Source organism: Bison bison, unplaced genomic scaffold (assembly GCF_000754665.1).
Source record: "Bison bison bison isolate TAMUID 2011002044 unplaced genomic scaffold, Bison_UMD1.0 scf7180017864160, whole genome shotgun sequence".
Lineage (NCBI taxonomy): Eukaryota > Metazoa > Chordata > Mammalia > Artiodactyla > Bovidae > Bison > Bison bison.
Window position 1 is genome coordinate 4,930,034 of NW_011494732.1, and position 12,640 is coordinate 4,942,673.

The 12,640-nt window shown below is 42.7% G+C and overlaps 1 protein-coding gene across 3 annotated transcripts in view; it reads right to left on the reverse strand.

Annotated features, from left to right (window-relative positions):
• The window catches only part of ZNF664 (zinc finger protein 664), a 35,952-nt gene extending 23,414 nt beyond the window's left edge, over positions 1-12,538 (reverse strand). For all 3 annotated transcript variants that reach the window (XM_010841275.1, XM_010841276.1, XM_010841274.1), the window contains exons 1-2: positions 12,417-12,538; positions 11,682-11,818 (exon numbers count right to left, since the gene is read on the reverse strand). The gene's annotated coding sequence lies outside the window, so the exon portion shown is untranslated. The remainder of the gene's footprint in view (positions 1-11,681; positions 11,819-12,416) is intronic.
• Positions 12,539-12,640: the final 102 nt, after the last annotated feature.

Sequence of the window (12,640 nt, forward strand, 5' to 3'; positions counted from 1 at the left end):
TGCTAAAGGGTCCTCACTCCATCTTTTTTTTTTCTTTTAAGCTCAACCTCCTGACTTGAATGAGAACCATTTCCATAATGACAATTCCACATTCTCTCATAGCAGGAATCTTTCCCTATCATCACACAGTGAACTGAAAATCACTAATTCACCATCTTCCAAGATCCTGTAAAAGGCAACATCTTCCCCAACAACTCTTCTAAGCCAGGAACTTTGAAGTCAACTTCCCCTGCCCCCCCCCACACACATCCTTCCACTGCATCTGATCTCTGCTTATTTTCTACACTCCGCATTTAAACCCACGAAAACTCCCTTCTACCTTAAGGAAAACCAACACTTAGCCATCTCTGCTGCTGCTGCTGCTAAGTCGCTTCAGTTGTGTCCGACTCTGTGCGACCCCATAGACGGCAGCCCACCAGGCCCCGCCGTCCCTGGGATTCTCCAGGCAAGAATACTGGAGTGGGTTCAGCCGTCTCTAGCTGCTACATATTTTCTCCATTTCCCCATCCAGGCTTCTTAGAGACTTATTCTCCTGATTTCTATCCTTTCATTTCCCATTCATTCCTCAACCCACCACTACACTGCTGAAGTTCCTCTTGGCACCTTCTTTCTCATGCTGGACACTCCCTTCTATGACTTCACTCTCACTCCATCCACTGGTATTCCTCAGTCCACTTGGAGACTCCTCCCCCTCCCCAAGTACTAGTGTTCCTGTGGGTTCCATCCTGGCTCTCCTCTGCTCCCTACTCACACCCGGACCAGTTCAACTATCTATCTAGTCCACTAGTTCTTAATTCTAGCTGTTAAAGAAAACCTTTTGTAGGAGTCTGTGTTTTAACTGTTCATAATAAGGCCTCCAGACGGAGAAGGCAATGGCACCCCACTCCGATACTTTTGCTGGAGAATCCCGTGGACGGAGGAGCCTGGTGGGCTGCAGTCCATGGGGTCGCTAAGAGTCGGACAAGACTCAGCGACTTCACTTTCACTTTTTACTTTCATGCATTGGAGAAGGAAATGGCAACGCACTCCAGTGTTCTTGCCTGGAGAATCCCAGGGATGGGCGAGCCTCGTGGGCTGCCGTCTATGGGGTCGCACAGAGTCAGACACGACTGAAGCGACTTAGCAGCAGCAGTAGCAGCAAGGCCTCCAGAGGGCACTCAAACACTTGCTCATAAATCTTCATGGATATTTAAGCTAAGGCATTAGAACCTGCAGCGAATTTCACAGTTGATTACTGCCTCTAACTAGTTACTAAGCACTGTGAAGACTGGTACAGCCGGCTTTCTGCAGGATCCCCGATCCTAATTGTGAGTCTGGGGGCTTATCACAAGGTCCTAATTCTATCATGATAGAGAGATACAGTGATAAGTTACTGAATACTGGTTAACTAAAAACCTGACTTGTGTTTGCTGGCTGATGCCCAGTACTTTGAATCACTGAAACATTCTTAAATCCTATCAAGCTTAATCCTACACGTTTGAAATGCACATCTAAAAATAATTTTGAAAGCCAGAGGGACATAATGGGGCTTACTCTGAGGAAAGAGGGTTCAGATTTTTTTTTATGAATTGTTTTATCATTTACCTAAACAGGCAGAATTTATAACCTTTGGGACAGAGGATTGCTCTAGCTGAACAAGAGCTTCCTCACAAGATTTGGCACATTACTGTGGAAGGCAATGCAAAATAAGCTGTGGAAATAAGCTATGACTATTTTATCAACTTGCAGGTTATAAAAAATAAATGAGCTCTAGAATAGCTTTATTGAATTTCTTACATCAGGTGACACAAGAGACACTGTATATTCTCGAGTTAGAATAAAGCTGTAGAAATGCTTTAATGTCAGCAACAGAAATTACTGCTTTTTCAAATTAAATTTTGAATTCTGCTGATACAACTCCAAAGTTAATTTCATTTTTTTAAAATTTCCCTTCTTCCAACCTCTTCCATAGCATAAGTATCTACCATAGCTGTAGGTTAGCTGTGGTAATTCTTTACACTTAGGCTAAATGACTTTGATTTGCCAAATCTAGGTTGACTCCTTATCCCTTTATCACATCTCTGAGCCATTAGAACCTACTGTCCCTGCCAGTTCTGGGAACTTTCTCCTCAGCTGCCAGGGCACCGATCTCCCCCGAGACCCCTACCTGCCTTCACCACCTGGAGAATCTGCCCCTGTGGGCTCTGCAACAGGAACCCAGTCAGCTGAGCTGACCCAATCAGATGCTTGTCCCTGAGAGTTCAGAACTGGGAGGTGGAAAGCCTGGGTCTACAGAGTGAACTGAGAGGGACAGTGACTCGGGAGAGACACAGGCAGAGAGAGCTGCACCGGCTCCTGGACGCTCCAGACGCTAGCAGGCCTCAGCCAAGATACAGCATGGGGTGCCATGGCAGCCTCCTCAGAGATCCCCCTGCACTTAGGCCACTTCAAACATGTTTCTTTCTTTTAACCAAATGCTTTCTGGTGAAGACATCCTCCTCCTCTCTGATGAGTTCTTCCACAGGCCCCGTCTCCCCTACCTCTTCCTAGATGGACCACCCCCCAGCTCTGCTCTGAGCCTCACCTCACTCTGGTCCACACACTGTCACCCAGACACAGCTGCTATGCCAGCCGTAAGGGGAGGACACTGTGACTGACTCTCCAACCTCTAGCTATACTTCTGTGCGAGCCTGAATGTTTGTGTCCCCTCAAACTTCAGATATTGAAACCTCAACCCCACTGCAATGGTGTTAGGAGGTGGGGCGCTTAGAAGGTAATTAGCTCATGAGGGTGGAGCCCTCACGATGGGATGCGTGTCCTTATAAAAGAGACCCCAAGAGCTCCCTCGCCCCTCTGCCATGTGAGGACACGTCAAAAAGATGGCATCTATGAACCAGGAGGCAGAACCTCACAAAATATATATGAAAGTCACTCAGTCATGTCCAGCTCTTTGCAACCCCATGGACTATATGGTCCATGGAATTCTCCAGCCCAGAATACTGGAGTGGGTAGCCTTTCCCTTCTCCAGGGGATCTTCCCAACCCAGAGATTGAACCCAGGTCTCTCACATTGCAGGCAGGTTCTTTACCAGCTGAGCCACCAGGGAAGCCCAAGAATACTGGAGTGGGTAGCCTATCCCTTCTCCAGCAGATCTTCCCAACCAAGGGATTGAACCAGGGTCTCCTGGATTGCAGGCAGATTCTTTACCAGCTGAGCTACCAGGCAGGACCTCATCAAACACTAAATCTACCAGCTCCTTGATCTTGGATTTCCCAGCCTCCAGAACCATGAGAAGTAAATTGCTGCTGGAGCCACCTGGTCTGTGATATTTTGTCCCGCCAGTCTACATGGACTAGCACAACTTCCAGTGGCCAGGTGAGCACTTGCAGATGGATACAGACTTGGCACCACTCTGTGTCCTGGCCTACCTCTGTGTGGAACGGACCAGTATGGAAACATCAGTAGAAATCACTCCAGTTATTCAGCCATAACTCTCAACAAGATAACTGACTACAGCACCATCACCTGCTCAGAGAGAGTCTAGAGCAAAAGGCAATCACAGTATTACTCAAAGTCAGGGTCACGCAGTCTTAAATAACTCCAATAACTCCATATGGAAGACATCAACAGTCCAGTCTAAGTTAGACAGATACTCCCCAAACTTAAACAATATATAGATGTGTAACTATATTCCAAAAAATAGTTACCACAGAAACAGTTTTTAATAATGGATTTATACAGAGCACTCATTCATAGAGCAAAGTATGTATTTGCAGCATAAAACCAATCTTTGCAAATTCTCTCAGGAAGAACCTACAAGTGACATGTAGCTTCTCTACAGCCCTGTTCTGTACGCACATCCAAAACTCAGTCTGTCATCTCCTCACCAAAGCCAACTCTGTTCTCAGTTGTAGTAAATCGGTCCACTGGTCACTCAATGGCCTAAGCCAGAACCTGGTTACCATCAACCCTCCTCCTGCTCACAAAGTCTATCTTCCCAGTTGCTCCTGAATTTATCCACCCACCTAACCTACACTCAGCTGTCATTCAGGCCACCGTCTTCCCCCAGGACACTACAAAGCCTCCATGCCTGACTTCCTCTAATCCATTATCCACTGTCATGTAATCTTTCTAAAATGCAAAATGGGATGTTCATTATCCTGCTTAAAGCTTTTCAATGGGTTCCATTAATTCTCAGTGTAGTTTTCAAATTTATTCATATGGCTTTTAAACTCTGATCAGTGTGAGCTACTATTTACTTCTCCTGGTTCATCTCTCACCATTGCTCACTCCAATTCTAGTTCCAACCAAACCAAACTTCTTCAGGCTCCCCAGATCTAGTCTGCTCCTAGGCCTCAACCACTACCCCCGTCCCCCGACCACGGTCCTTTTACCTCTGACCCATCACACTTGCTATTCCCTCCATTTACCTTCGGTCTCACCACCAGACATCACTGCCTCTAGAAAGCTTACCCTCACCTCTGGATTCTGCATGACCCCTTTTGTGCTCCCAGAGCCCTTCCAAGTCCTCAACCTCATCTCCACTATCACACTTCTTTGGCTTTGTCCTCCACTAAGCCCCACGCTACGCCACATCCACAGAATCCTGCAGGTCCATGAACACTTGGCAAGGGAGCAAATCTACCTACCCTTGGCATAACCCCGTCAGTCCTCCCACACCATATGGCCCAAGATACCTTGAGCTCCACTCTGCTGAGTCACTTGCAGGCCCTGAATAATAATCAGGCTCCCCATGCTTCTGCCCCTGGTCCCGTGGCCAAGTCCTACTCACCCTGAGTCGGTAAAAGGCAGCGTGCTTTACAACCCGATGTGTGTGTTAGAAACACAAAGAGTTAACAAGAGTCAAACTAGGAAATCCCAGGGCCCACATTTAAGTTTCTGCGTTTATTCTACAGTTATGAGAAATGAGAACTACTTGTATTCTGCATATTGCTAAGAAGAAAACTTCCCTCCAAAAGCTGAGAGCAACAAATATATCACTCAGAAAACATTCACTTTAGAGGATACTTTAATATATGACAGAAGTATTTTTTAAAGTGTACACATCTATTAACTATGCAGCTAACAAATGTCCTAGATATGATGCACTTTTAAAAAGTAAATGCTCCATTATAAATGAAATAACAAATTATAGATTCAATGACATATAATCCTGGAAAATAAAAAAGTAAAAAACTTAAGTGTTCCAACATCCTACTACCCAAAGTCCACAATTTTTAAGATTTTCATTTAATTTCCTCCAGACATTTTACCATCAGAGGTTTTTGTGGAGGGCTTTTGGGACTTCTGTTTAATAAAAGTTTTAACCACATAACATATGCAATTTTGTACCCTGATTTTCTTCACTTAACACTGTCGTAAGCACTTTAATATGTTTTCTTCATAAATATTTTAATAGCCAATAATGTATTACCCAGTTGATAACTTAACCAGCCTGCAAATGCACCCTTAAAAATAATTCTATAATATGTATCTTTTATACATAAAGCCTCTCTGTACTTAAAAATATTCCTTTGATGGTTTCTAGGTGGTTGCTACATCAATGAATATGATAACTTTTAAGGTCCTTGATACATATAGCCAATGTAACATAAGTGTGTGACATTTTTGCTACACCCAGTACTAGGTCTTAAAACTTTCTGTCTAAATTTGGGCCTTTGTTAACTGAGAAATTGTAGTATCTTCATTACAGAAGTAAATACTGTTTAAAACCTACAACAATCCAAAAGCATGTAAAATAAATATAAAATCAATCCCAGAAATAAAAATTCAATCTCCCCTATTCTCCTCCCCTCAGAAGAAGTAATCACAACATATTTTCCACATATTTTTCTAGATCTCTATTTTCATTCAGAACACACACACACAACCACACACATTATTATTATTTTGTTTTCTATCTTACAAAAAATGGAACTAAACTTGCTCAAAAATATATTCTAGATATCCATCCAGGCTATGTCAATACATACAAATCTGCCTTTCTTTTTAAAAGCTACCTAACATTCCATAGTGTGGAGGCGACAAACTTTTTCTGCATTCATCTTCAGCTTTTCCTCTTTATAAGTGATACTGTGACAGACTTCATTCATACTAACTTTAACCTGTACTCTCTTATTAGAATATCCCCAATTCCCTTAAGTGTATCTGCTGGATGAAAGCATATGGGTGTTTTTAAAATTTTGATAGGTTTAACCAAATTGTCATCGGGAAAGGGCAAACTAATTTCAGTCAATTCTAAAGGAAAGCAACCCTGAATATTCACTGGAAGGACTGATGCTGAAGCTCTAATACTTTGGGCCACCTGATGCGAAGAGCCAACTCATTGGAAAAGACCCTGATGCTGGGAAAGATTGAGGGAAGGAGAAGGGGGCGACAGAGGATGAGATGGTTGGATGGCATCACCGACTCAGTAGACATGAGCTTGAGCAAACTCTGGGAGATGGTGAAGGACAGGGAAGCCTGGCGTGCTGTAGTCCACGGGGTCACAAAGAGTCAGACAAAATTTACCAGCTGAACAACAACAAAGACCGTATCAGGTAGCTTTTCCTCTACATACTTGGAGAGCATTTTAATTTGCCTGAGAGCCATTCCCTCCTCTACAAAATCTCACCGTTTTAATTTCCATTTCCCTAACCACCAGTGAGGCTGAATTTCCTGTCATCGCTTTGACGCTTTCATTTCTCTATGAGAACTATTAAATGAGAACTATTCACATCCTCCATTCATTTCTTAACTATGTCAATTCTATTATCCTTTGTTTGTGAAGTCGCTCAGTCATGTTTGACTCTTTGCGACCCCAAGGACTGAAGCCTACCAGGCTCCTCTGTCTCTGACCTGGGATTTTCCAGGCAAGATACTGGAGTGGGTTGCTATTTCCTTGTCCAGGAGATCTTCCTGACCCAGGGATCGAACCCGGGTCTCCCGCATTGTAGGCAGACACTTTACCGTCTGAGCCACCAGGGAAGTGGCTTTTTAATATTTGTTTGTGTATGTTACCAGAACTTTACCCCAAGTCTGTCAACTTATAATGTTTTTACATCACACAGAAATATCAGCTTTGATGATATTCAAACTTATCAGTCTCTTCTTTAGATTTGGGGCCTTAGTCTTACCTATTAATAAACTGCTTACCCTAGAAACTTATTTTCCAACATAATAAATTCTCTTATATTTTCTTCCTATACTTTTACAGGTGTTTTTGTCTTTAAGCTCATTCTTTAATTCAAATAAGTCATTTTGAATAAGGGGAAGTAGAATATTTCTTTCCAAATAGTCATTTATCCCTCTACAATGTATCCAAGATTATATCCAATGTATCCAACTCAAAATACCAACTTTATTAAATAATAAATTCCTCTCTATATAAATGGGTTACTGGACTCTACTTTGTTCCATGTACCAACCTCTCTATTCTTGTACTCACCATTTACATAACTGTACCATTACAGTATGTTTTGATATCTGGCACAGCAAATCCTTCATCAGTATTTTCCACTTGAAAAATTTCTTGGCCACTCGAGCCTCGACATTTAGTCCTCTGGACAAATTTTAGAAGCAATTTATCAAGTGTCCAAAAGTAAGTCTCACTGGGATTTCAGCTGGAATTACATTGAAGTAACAGTTTAATTTGTTGAGTACTGCAAGCTTTACAAAGATGCCGTCTCTTTCCAAAGCATGTAATGTGTGCCCACTTATTTGGGGTAGCTTTTAAATTCTTCAGGTAAAGGTTTCTAATTTTTTCATAGAGCTTTTGTATGTTTATGTGTTACTCTTAAATGTCTTCTGGTTTTGTTGCTATTGAGAATACAGTCTTACTTTTCTACAGGAATAATTACAAATTACTTATTAGTGAGATTACACATCTTTCTAAATGTCAAACAAATTGTATCTATATCCATTAAACTATTGAGCCACATCCTGCAACCACGTGTGTGGATTTTCATTTTCTCATTGATTTGTGTTGAGTTCTTTACATGTTGAAGATATTAACTCTACACTTAGATTTGTCACTACTATTTTTCTACTTTGTGGTTTGGCTTTTGATCCTAGGATTTCGTTTTTCCTTTCTTCTTAAAGATATTTTAAATGTTTATGTAGTCCAATACAGATTTTAACTAATAACAGATTTGAATGTCTTGTGGGTGCCAGGACCTGTACCTCTTTCTCTCTCAACACCTGTACGGTGGTATCATTTTCCTTAAATTCCAGTTCAAGTCTGTCTGATCGCTACACCTGTTCTCTGTTCACCTCAGCGTGCAGAACTCCTTTTTCCAGATGTTCACCTATTTTTTTAAAGGTTTATTTTAATGTGGGCATTATTTTAAAAGTCTTCATTGAATTTGTTACAGTATTGCTTCTGTTTTATGTTTTTGGCCCTGAGGCATGTGGGATCCTTGACCAGGGATCAAACCCATACCTCCTACATTAGAAGATAAAGTCTTAACCACTGGGCCATCAGCAAAGTCCAGCCCAGATGTTTAATATTTACTTCCATATCTTCTCTGATTTGGAGGGCATTTGTGATGGTTTGTCACTTATTACACTTCCATACACTTTCATCTTTGGGGTGCTGAATAGGTTCCAGTGACCTGTCCAGATACTCTGAAGCTAGTGTGACACTGTTTAAACACAACTGGCTCTACAGTATGTTTAAACAATTAGATAGACCTTGTTCTAGCTCATTACTCACTATTCTGTCCAGTTCACCTGAAAAGGGGGATCTCTATAGCATTTAAACATCACAACCAGGGATATGGCCTATCCTTCAGTTTAAGACATTCTTTCTTATCTTTCAGGGTATTGTTTGGTCTCTTCCAGGCAGGTCAGTCGCACTTGTCTTGATGAAGCTGTGTTTACCTGTTTCATGGTTTTTGTTGCATTGTGATCAGAGCCTGCTTTTTTGTTTTTCCATATTAGTTTCTGAAAAAATTATTAGTATTCAGAAAGCTATAAATATTATATACTCACTGTGTGCCCAGTTGCTTTCTCAATTTTTTGTCTAGTATTTTTTTTCTGTTATTCTTTTTTTTCTGGCAAATAGCATTTACAATATTTCCCTTCTTTTCATTTTTAGAACCTCACCTCACTCTTATTTCACGTATTCCTGCTTTGACAAAACTTACCAAAAATATGTTAAATATCCCAAATTTTTACTCTCTCTGATCCTATTCTGTTAAGCATAGTATGAATAATTAGTTTAACATATGTGTTTTGCATAAAAAAGTGCATCTTTATGCCTACTTTTTGAAAATAAAAAATTATTTATTTTTACAGACAAATACCTATTTTGACCTTAGTATAGCTGGTAGTTTGAAGTCAATGTGAACTAGAAGGGAAAGACCATCTCTCTTGACAGACCTCTGACAATCACCTACCTGGTCTTCCCCACTTTCACTCCCCACTCCCACATTCTGCAGGTAGCAGCAGCTGGAGTGGCTGTTTAAAAATGCAAATCTGATTAAGTCATTCCCCTGTTTAAAACCCAACCCTTGTAATGGTTTCCCATTTCACTCGGGATAAAATAAAACATCCTTAACCTGCCCTACAAGACCCGACATGATTTGGTCCCCTGCCTAGCCACACTTGCCCCTCACCCACCATAATGTATCCACAAGTCATTCTTTCAGTTCCCGGAAAGGGCAACGCTTTCCCCATTCTGGGCCTTCCCACGTGCCGTTCCCCTGCCTGGAAAATTATCCCCCATCTCATTCTACACTGACGCCTACTCACCCTTCAGATCTCAGCTCAAAGCTTATTTCTGCAAAAAAGTCTTTCCTGAGTCCTCTCTCTGAAATCTAAAATTTGGTCCCCTTTTTAATACTTTCTCATCACCAGTGCTAACTCACTTTCATAGCAGACACCGGTTTGTGATTATATGAGCAGCTGCGTGATTGTTTAATTTCTGATCCCTTCTGCCCACATAACGTAAACTAGAACAGAACAGAGGCAAGCTGATTTTGGTGGCCATGCTAGAAACATTCGTATACATTTGAATAGAAGAAAAAAAATACCTACATACCTCTTAATTGTGCCTTTTACATCTTAATATGATAGCCATCACATTACTGAATATGTATGTAAACTGTTAAAACTCTGGTACTGCTGGCAAATTCAGTAAGAATCCATTCTACTCAAAGGACATAAAAACCTGAATCTGTTGCTGCTACAGAAAAACACAAACAAATTTACATCACTAGGAAGTTCTGTTTATATATTACGAGTGTTTTATGTAGTGTTCAATTTGCTGATGCTTTATTCACAATCAACTAATTTTTATGCCTTATTTTTCAAAGCATGTAAAGCACTATGAAAAATACGCTTTGTGAAATACTCTTTCAGAAGTCTAAAGAGTACTTGATAAAAATATGACAAAATCAGAAACTAAACAGCATTCAAAGTTGGCTATCTGTAGTATTTTATAATATACATATCTGGCCAAAGAAATAAAAATTGTAGTGCAAGTTTAAAAATCCCTTCAGATCACAAAATCAACATTATATACTACTTTATACTCTACAAAGACTTTCACACACATGATATCACTGAACTTGGTAGAGTAAATAGAGCAGATATTATCACTACATATAGAAAAGAAAACTCAGGCTTAGAGTGATTAAATGTCTTCCTCAAGGTCACAGGACTTTAAAACAGGCGTCACAATTAAAACAGGGTCACAATTACAAGAAATGTACCACATGTAAATTTCTGAACCAAAGAGAACGTCCATCATAAACAGTTTCTGTAGTAAGTGTAGATTTGTGCTCCCTTCACTAACACTTCAGTAGAGAACAACAAAAAAAACTATTTTAAATGTAAAGTTAAATCATAAATTGCCATCAGTTCAGGAAATGGCTAAATAAACTATGGTGTCCTCAAACTATGGAACATGATGCAGCAGTTCTGCAAAATGATTGAATGCATCCTATGCTAAAAACGGAAAGCTAGAGTGCACTCATACTTGTTAAAACAGTCGAAGATAATACAAGTATACACTGGCGTAAAAACATTTTTAAAGATCTAGAAGGTTATACACAGTTGTTATCTCTGGGAACAGAGGTCTTGTAGTCAAAGACATTAGCCATCTCTGTGATGTTTTAGTTTTTACAAAGAAAAGGCTTTACTTTGCTGATTTAAAAGTAATTCTTAAGATTTAAACCAATCTGTGGGGTGAACAAGGCCATTTTTCTGGGTCTAAAAAACTGTGCATCTATAAAAGAAGGAGGAACCCCCGCTTAAAAAAAAAATACATATATAGCAACAAAAACAGTTCGATTCTCTTAAAACAATAAACATCACAAAACTTTTCTTTAAAAAAAAAAAAGGCAATAGCTTAGAATTTTTTTTTTTTAATATCTAGTCTCCTTTGTTGCAATAAGACAACCAATAAACTATCAACTAGGAGAGTCCGGAACAGGCTCCTCCGGGAGAGATTTAGTTGTTAGAGTTGGGCAAGGAAGGTTTCACAAAGGAGCTGAGTTTTGAGGGAAATGAGAGGTGACTGGGCAGAGAGATGCGGGAAGATTAAGCCAGAGAGGGAAATGCCTGGGAAGTGGATATACTGAGTTAATCAGAAGCAGGGCCCAGGAAGAAAACTGGAGTAAAGTCCTGAAAGAGGAGAAGAGGATTCCTTTGGATGTGGGAGGTTAGAGGGAGCTCGACTGCGCTGCCATCCAGTTTACCTGGGTGAGAATCCGGCCCTTGTTATGGTCAAACAATGGAGGCGTCCAGCGGCAGCAGCGATCTGCGCTGGGTGCCCGGAGGGTTCCTCATCACCTGAGTAGGATGCTCCGCTGGCTCTGCTGGGACGCGAGGCGCTCTTAAAAAAAAAAAAAAAACACACAACATCACACCATGCAGCCAGGCTTCTCCGCGGCACAGCCCGGCTCCCTTGATCCCACGGCGCGGCCATTACCGCTTCTCCGGGGACCCGCCTGGAAAGGCTCCAAGGCGCGGCTTCACGGGTTTCTAAAGCTGTTTTGCTCCCCCTTCCCTCGGCTCCAACAACAATGGAGCCCGGCTCGGGAGTCTGGCTCTCTTGGGGCCTCCGCCCGGCCTCGCCCCGGTCGCTGCCCCTCCGCCGCCGCGCGCCCTGGCCGCCATCTGTGACCCCCGCTCCCCGGCACTGCGGGCCCACGCCGGCTCGCCGAGGCCCAAAGTCAGGCTGCCCTCCCCCGGGCCGGCCCGGGTGGCCGCCGGGCCGCCAGGCTGCGCGGAGCCACTCTGACCTTTCCCACCCGATGCCCGGGCGCTCACCCCGGCTCCAGGCCCATCCTAAGTGATGGGTTGTTTTTCTTTTCTTTAATCCACTCATTCTCCTTCCGACCCAGTACCCGCGCCCTGGCCACCCCCGCTCGCCCCCACCTTGATCCCGAAAAGAAATAAAGACAGTACAGCCTGGCCACCCCAGAACTCACTCCAAGTGAGGGGTTGAAGCGCCCCAGGCCGCGGACTCCGCGCACCCACCCTCCCTCTCCTCAAGGGACACCTCACAGGTGCGCCTCCGAGCCGCGCGCGCGCGCTCCGCACACCCAGACGCCTCCGGGGGGACAGCGCGCGTGCGCACGCACGAGGCCGGCGAGCCCCGGGGGGACGGGGGGCCGCACGGCATGCGCGCCGCCCGGCCCTCGCCCCTTCCCCC